We start from the raw sequence: 8,354 nt of genomic DNA on the forward strand, positions 1-8,354 counted from the left end.
GGGGAGAGAGGGGGGGGAGAGAGGGGGGGGAGAGAGGGGGGGGAGACAGAGGGGGGGGGGAGAGAGAGGGGGGGAGAGAGAGGGGGGAGAGAGAGGGGGGGAGAGAGAGGGGGGGGAGAGAGAGGGGGGGGGAGAGGGGGGGGGAGAGAGGGGGGGAGAGGGGGGGGGGGAGAGAGGAGGGGGGGAGAGAGAGGGGGGGGGAGGGGGGGGAGAGAGGGGGGGGGAGGGGGGGGAGGGGGGGGAGAGGGGGGGAGGGGGGGGAGGGGGGAGGGGGGGGGGGAGAGGGGGGGGAGAGGGGGGAGAGGGGGGGGGGGAGGGGGGAGAGAGGGGGGGAGGGGGGAGAGAGGGGGGGAGGGGGAGAGAGGGGGGGAGGGGGAGAGAGCGGGGAGGGGGAGAGAGGGGGGGGGAGGGGGAGAGAGGGGGGGGGGGAGGGGGGGGAGAGAGGGGGGGGAGGGGAGAGAGGGGGGGAGGGGGAGGGGGGGAGGGGGAGGAGAGGGGGAGGGGGAGGAGAGAGGGGAGGGGGAGGAGAGAGGGGGGAGGGGGAGGGGAGGAGAGAGGGGGAGGGGGAGGGGGAGGGGGAGGGAGGGGGGGAGGGGGGAGGGGGGGGAGGGGGAGGGGGGAGGGAGGGGGAGGGGGGGAGGGGGGAGGGGGGAGGGGGAGGGAGGGGGGGAGGGAGGGAGGGGGGAGGGAGGGGGGGAGGGGGGGAGGGAGGGGGGGAGGGAGGGGGGGAGGGAGGGGGGAGGGAGGGGGGAGGGGGGAGGGGGAGGGGGGGAAGGGGAGGAGAGGGAGGGGATGGGGAGGGAGAGGGTCAACATTTACATCCCCCAACTGGGATAATACGAATTTTATTAACTCCCTGCCGGCCTCCCTCCCGAACCTCGACTCACATCAGCCCATTTAGGTGGGAACCCAAATTGTGCTTTGGACCCAAGACTGGACCGTTCCAAGCCTAAAACTGGTTCCATCAGGGAACGGGCTGGATTTCATAGAATTTACAGTGCAGAAGGAGGCCATTCAGCCCATCGAGTTTGCAACCAGCTCTTGGAAAGAGCACCCCTACCCAAGCCCACACCTCCACCCTATCTCCGTAACCCAGTAACCCTACCCAACACCAAGGGCAATTTTGGACACTCAGGACAATTTAGCATGGCCAATCCACCTAACCTGCACATCTTTGGACTGTGGGGAGGAAACCGGAGCACCCGGAGGAAACCTACGCACACACGGGGAGGATGTGCAGACTCCGCACAGACAGTGACCCAAGCCGGAATCGAACCTGGGGACCCTGGAGCTGTGAAGCAATTGTGCTATCCACAATGCTACCCTGATCACCGAGTACTTGCTTTTCCCCCACTCAGAGCAATGGCAAATAGGATAGAAATTGCAGACACATTGAGCTATTGTCTATGAGCAGGGTGGTACATCAGTTACAACGCTCCGGCGGCATGTTCCAGTACAGGGAGAGTGCCAGTCGTCTTCTGGCCCACCAACTCAAATGGCAGACGGCCTCCCAGGAGATTACTCGGATATTTAATTCGGCAGCAACCTCGTTTCTGCCCCTCCCGAGGTCAATCCTTTTACTGCGATCTTATAGATCGGAGCCCCCTGCAGATAAATTGCTCATGTCCGACTTTCTGGACAGTTCACACATCCAACTGTTGAGGTGGACATCAGCAATGAGTTGGACTCTACAGTATGTCCAGACAATTGGAGCTGATGCAGTCTGGCAAGACTCTGTATCTGGATGGCTTGCCAATTTAATTTTACAAGGTTCTCTGAACAGCGTGTGCCATTGCTATTGGACATGTTTAATGATTCCCTACCCTGACCCTCACTCAAGCGTCCATTTCCCTCCTTTTTCAGACAGACAAAGGACCCACAGAATGTGGTTCGTAACGCCCCTACAATCGCTCGAATACAAATGTCAAGCTCCAGGCTAAGGTGTTGGAGTGAATTGGGCCCCACTCTTACTGATTGGGCATTGGAGCTTTGTGAAGAGCCGGCAGTTGTTGGCCAATATATGTCCACCTGTTAAGTGTTATCCTTTCCCCCTCCCCAGTATCCGAGTCGGAGGTGATCGTTTCTCTGGATGCTGAAACGGTGTCTGGCAGAGGGGAGTGGGAGCATTTATTTGAAATTCTCAGAAGGTTTGGATTTGGTCATTAATTTGTATCCTGGATTCACTCGTTATATAATGCCCCTACTGCCAGAGTTTGTATTATCGCTCAGAATTCAGACTATTCCCCTTGAATAGTGGGCACTAGGCAGGGCTGCCCACAATTCGCTACTCTTTTTCTCTCGGGCAATAGAGCTGCTCGCTATAGCGCGGAGATCCTCGAGTCAGTGGAAGGGTATTTGTCGGAATGGGGTGAAACATCCTGTGTCTCGCTATGCGGATGACTCGTTTATATTACGGACCCCAGTCACCTCCATGGACGGCATCACGAAGTTGCTCAACACCTTTGGCTCCGTCTTGGGATACAAATTGAACTTGGGTACGTGTGAATGTTTCCCAGTTAACCGTCCCCCCGTCCCCTGGGAGGCGAGCCCAATTGGGAACGTAACCTTTTAGTTTTTCAAGACATGTTTTCGCTATCTGGGGGTCCGGGTGGTCCGGGTGGTCCACAACTGGGCCTCACTCTACACCGAATCGGATTATCAACTGGGCCTCACTCTACACCGAATCGGATTATCATCAAAACAGATTTGCAGAGGAGGAATAACCTTCCTCTAGCCTTGGTGGGCAGGAAGGGGTCAGACTATCAAAATGAATCTGCTCCGGAGGCTGTTATTTCTCTTTCATTACCTTCCCATTTTTCTCCCCAAGTCCTTCGTATAAATAAAGGTCAATAAATTGATGCCTTTTTATTTGGGGGGGGGGGGGGGTAAGAATTTTAGAATCTGCAGCATTCTGCTACAAGTGGACAGTCAAGGGCTTGATGCTCCCCGATTTATTGTTCCATTACTGGGCTGCAAACATTCAAAAACATACTGATGTGGATCAGCGATCCTGAATCCATTTGGGGACAGATGGAGGCCCAGTCCTGCTCTTCTTCGATTCTTCTCTCCAGTCACTGCACCATTGCCTTCTTCTCTCCTCAAACCCAGTGGTGGTCTTCTCTTCGGATTTGGGATCAGTTTGGACTGCAATTTACCCTCCTTGCCCTTTCACTATGAAATGAAAATCGCTTATTGTCACAAGTAGGCTTCAAATGAAGTTACTGTGAAAAGCCCCTAGTCGCCACATTCCGGCACCTGTTCGGGGAGGCTGGTACGGGAATTGGACCGTGCTGCTGGCCTGCCTTGGTCTACTTTAAAAGCCAGCTATTTAGTTCTGTGCTAAACCAGCCCCTATTGGTAATAATTTTCTGCCGTCTGGGTTGGAGACAACATTTTAAATCTTGGGAAGTGAAGGGCCTGGAACAGTTTGGGGGCTTGTTTGTGGACAGGAGGTTTGCCAGTTTTAACAAGTTGGTGATAAATTCCAGTTACCCAACTCCAGCTTGTTTCAGTATTTTCCAAGTTTGTGATTTGTCCCGTACGGCTTTTCCTTCTTTTTCTCTGACGCCACCTTCTTCCTCGAGGAGGATTCTGTCCCCGACTCGGCCTGGTAAATGGATTATTTCGGGCCTATATGGCCATATTCTTTCATCGGATTCAGCTCCATTAAGCGATGTGAGGCGAAATGGGAATATGAATTGGGCCCCATTCTTACTGATTGGGATTTGGAGCGAGGCCCTCCACAGGGTTAATCCACATCATCACATGCCCGACTGAGCCTCATTCAGTTTAAAACCCTTCACAGGACGCACTTGACTAGGGCAAGGACGAGTGGATTTTTTTCAAATGTCGAGGATAAGTGTGATCGCTGTTCTCTTGGCCCGGCTAACCACAAGCACACGTTTTGGTCCTGCCCCAACCTTGTAACCTTCTGGGCTTCATCCTTCAACATATCCTCCATGTGGATTTAGAGCCGTGTCCGTTGGTAGCCATGACTGGCGTGTCGGATTCTCCGATGATTCGGTCTGGTTGTCACCTTTGCCTCAACGATAGCCCAGAGGCAAATATTGCTTGGTTGGAAGTCGCCCACTCCGCCCAGTGCCTCTGCTTAGCTGGTGATTTTATGCCATTTGGAAAAGGTTAAATTCACCATCAGGGGGTCGGTGGAGACGTTCTAGCTAAGATGGCAGCCATTTGTTTCCTTTTTTAAGGAGTTAGTTTCTGTCAGCGGTTAGTGGGTTTAGGTTAGTTTTAGTATCCAAGTTAATTATGGGTTGTGTGTTTTTGCTTGACATTATTATTTGATTGACTGTGGCTTTTTTCCCTTTTATTTTCTATTCTTTTGTTTTGGTTTATATGATTAGAAAAACATTTTAATAAACATTTTTTTTAAAGTTTCTACAGCTGGTGACAGCTGCACACCATCTCGGACACCAGTGGTATCCATGACTTCCCACATATTACAATATATATTATACATATAACCTGGTGTTGTAAGACTTCGTACTGTGCACATATTACAGGATATACATTCCATATGACTAAGCAGTTCTGACATAGAAATAACATAGAATTTACAGTGCAGAAGGAGGCCATTCGTCCCATCGAGACTGCACCAGCTCTTGGAAAGAGCACCCAACCCAAGGTCAACACCTGCACCCTATCCCCACCCAACACTAAGGGCAATTTTGGACACCAAGGGCAATTTATCATGGCCAATCCACCTAACCTGCACATCTTTGGACTGTGGGAGGAAACCGGAGCACCCGGAGGAAACCCACGCACACACGGGGAGGATGTGCAGACTCCGCACAGACAGTGACCGAAGCCGGAATCGAACTTGGAACCCTGGAGCTGTGAAGCAATTGTGCTATCCACAATGCTACCGTGCTGCCCCTAATGGCTTCAATTCACTTCCCTTATGTTAACTTTATTTTAGTTTGGTTTACTTTTATTACTTTTTGCCTGGCCTTGACTTCACTTCCCTATTGCCTGTATTTTCTTACTTAAATCTAAGAGGCTATTTCTTTAAAAAAATAGTTCATTTTATTTTCAGCCACTTAAAGACCCTCCCTAATAGCAGTCTCTCACCAACCAGTGACTTTATGTTTCTCTTGCAATTCTTTCAGACTTCTTCCTCCTGTGCAACCTGTCAACTCCTGATCTCCCGAAGGCTGAGAAAGATAAGAGACCGAAAAGGAAAAGAGCAGGAAAAGAACACTTCCCTACCCTGCTCACTGAATCCAATTCTTCAAATTGATGATTCTACCCCTGGTGGTTACAGTGTCAGGTTAGGCCAGTTATCTAAGTTACTGATCTTACTTGCTCTCCAGCGGAGAGCTTGATTTGCTTGAGTAGCCCTGTCCAAGTCTAGAGGAAGCTTGATCGGTGAATTTAAAGGGGCGGCACCGTGGTCAGCCCTGCTGCCTCATGACGCTGAGGACCCAGGTTCGATCCCAGCCCCCTGTCCAAGTGATGTTTGCACATTCACCCCATGTTTGGGCGGGGCTCACCCCACAACCCAAAGATGTGCAAGGTAGGTGGATTGGCCATGCTAAATTGCCCCTTAATTTGACAAAAAAAAATGAATTAGATACTTTAAATTAATTTTTTTTTTTAAACGAGGAATTTAAGTTAAATGCTAGATTGCAAGTACTATAAAAGAGCTTAATCTTTAAAATTCTGTACATAACCTAGTGGACAAATTAATCTTTCCTTTGTGCAAATTGAGCCAGGATAGTGGTGGTGAGCTGACAGATTAGGAAGCTTCTCCCTATTGCACATTTAAACAAACATCAGAAATTTACATAGGAAAGTCCCATACTCAGGACGTTGTTATGGCAACAAAATGTTGGCATGGGTCAACAGGAAGACAATTGCGCAGACAGGAAGTGAGAGTTTACAATATTATAGATATATGAATCACTCAGGAGGACTCAGACTGTTCAAATCTAGCCTCTTTCCTATTCCACTTCCTTCACTAACATTGGCAGCCATGTCTTCAGCTGCCAGGGCCCCAAGCACTGTAATTGCCTCCCTAAACCCCTCCAGCACCGTCTCTCCTCCAAGATGCTCATTGCAACCTACCAGTGGATCAAGGGTTTGGTCATTTGTCCTTATTTCTGCTCATGTGGTACTTAATCAAATTCTCCTGCAATAAGCAGAAAATACAGGATGCCTATTGACAAACTGACAAGTCCGAGAGGGCATCCCCTACCAAGAGGTACCCTGCAGCAAGGAGGGGGAACTGTTTCCTCACAGCTTTAGAAGTTACCCGAGAATTATGGAAAAGTTTAAGAAGTCTGCATCACAGACATGTACAGAATCATAAAATGGTTATAGCACCAATTGGCCCAATTGTGTCCAAAGTTCCCCAGCTAGTCGTGCACTCCCCCACCCTTTTTTGCAGAGCCCTGCAAATTTTCTCTTTACTGATAATCACTCAATGTCCCTTTGAAAGCCAAGATTGAATCTGCCTCCACCGCACTCAAAGGGGCAGTGAATTCCAAATCACAACCACTCACTTCATAAAGGAGTTTTCCCTCTCACCTGCACTGCTTTTGTACAAAAACAGAATCCACTGAAACCTCTGACCACCTAGAAGACAAGAATTATTCCCATTCTAAAAACCGATTCCTAAAACGTGCACTTTGCAAACAGTGCACCGGTCCAGGTTTTTGAAAAATAGGCACAATATATGAAGGGTGAAGTTAATAATCTAACCAAAGATCCCCAAGGTTGGTTTATATTGCAGTATGCAAATCAACTGGTGACTTGCATCTAAATTGCAAGCTTTCATTTATTGAAGTTAAGAATCAGTGTTCAGTTTAAAGTTCACGAGCTATGAATCTAAACACAGAAACCTCCCACGTACAGCAGCAATATAACAAAATCATATGACTGTGTTCAAGTTTCACTCCAAAGAATTATAAAAATCTAGGTTAACAATCCAGTGAAGTACTGATGGGAGTACTGCACTGTTGCAGGTGCCATCTTTCAGGTGCCATATTAAACTCTGGAGGCCCTCTCAGCTGTACATAAAAGTTCCCACAGCTCTATTTCAAAGTAGAATAGGGGAGTTTTGACAAAGAATCATCCAGACTCAAAACGTTAGCTCCCTTCTCTCTCCAGAGATGCTGTCAGACCTGCTGAAAATTGTGCAGCATTTCTGTTCGTTTCAGATTCCAGCATTTACAGTAATTTGCTTTTATCTTAGAATAGGGAAGTTATGCCCGGTGTTCTGACAATATCGATCCTCCCATAAACATCACAAAAACAGATCATTTAGTCATTACCGCACTGCTGTGGCTGAGAACTCACGGTCTGTAAATTAACTGCTGCTTTTTCTATATTGAAACAGTGACTGTGCTCAAGGTACTGTCGAGGGGTTTGGAATGTCCTGTTGTCGTGAAAGACACTAAAGAAATGAAAGTCTGCCCTTCTTATACTTGTTTTAAAAGGCACTTGATACAGTGCCAAGTAAAGCTGTTAAGACAAGGGATCAAGGATATTAGCATGGATTGAGGATTAGTTAAAGGACAGAAAATAGAGATTAGGAATAAATGTTTTTAGGTGGGTAGGCTGTCAATAGTGGAGTGCTGCAAGGGTTTGGACCTCAGCTGTTTACAATCGATACCAATGGTTTAGTGTAGAGCATCGAAGTCTGCTGACAATACAAAGCTAGGCGAGAAAATAAGCTACAAGAGGGATATAAATAGATGAACTAAGTGGACAAGGCGGCAGCAGATGAAAGAGAAGAAAAACTACTATTTTTTTTTTTAAAAGATGGTGAGAAACTTATCAATATATTTGCCATACAGAGGGATCTGGGTGTCAATGGTCACAAAACACCGATGTTAATATGCAGGTACAGTAAGCAATTAGGAACGCAAATGGCACATTGGTCTTTACTGCAAGAAGGCTAAAGAACAAGAGTAAGAAAACTGTGTGAGAACTGTGGAGGACTTCAGTCTCCGCATCCAGGCAAGATTCTACCTGCCTTCGAGTGGGATGCAACAGTTCACTAGATTTGTTCATGTGCTGAGAATGCTGTCCTATGAGGAGAGATTGAGTATAACAGGCCAGTCTTGCGGAGTTCAGATAACCCGAGAGGTGATCCTATTGAAACACATGATTCTGAGAGGGTTTGGTATGGTAGATGCTGAGCGGACGTTTCCCCTAACTAGAGAGTCTAAAACAGTGTCTCAGGAGAAGGTGTTGTCCGTTTAGTATGGAAATGAGGAGAAATTTCTTTATTAAGAAGGTTGTGAATCTTTAAGTTCTCTACCCTAGAGGGTTGGATATGATGCTCAGTCATTGAACATATTGAAGGCTGAAATCAATGATAGAGTTTT

Source organism: Scyliorhinus torazame, chromosome 7 (genome assembly GCF_047496885.1).
Source record: "Scyliorhinus torazame isolate Kashiwa2021f chromosome 7, sScyTor2.1, whole genome shotgun sequence".
NCBI classification, from domain to species: Eukaryota; Metazoa; Chordata; class Chondrichthyes; order Carcharhiniformes; family Scyliorhinidae; genus Scyliorhinus; species Scyliorhinus torazame.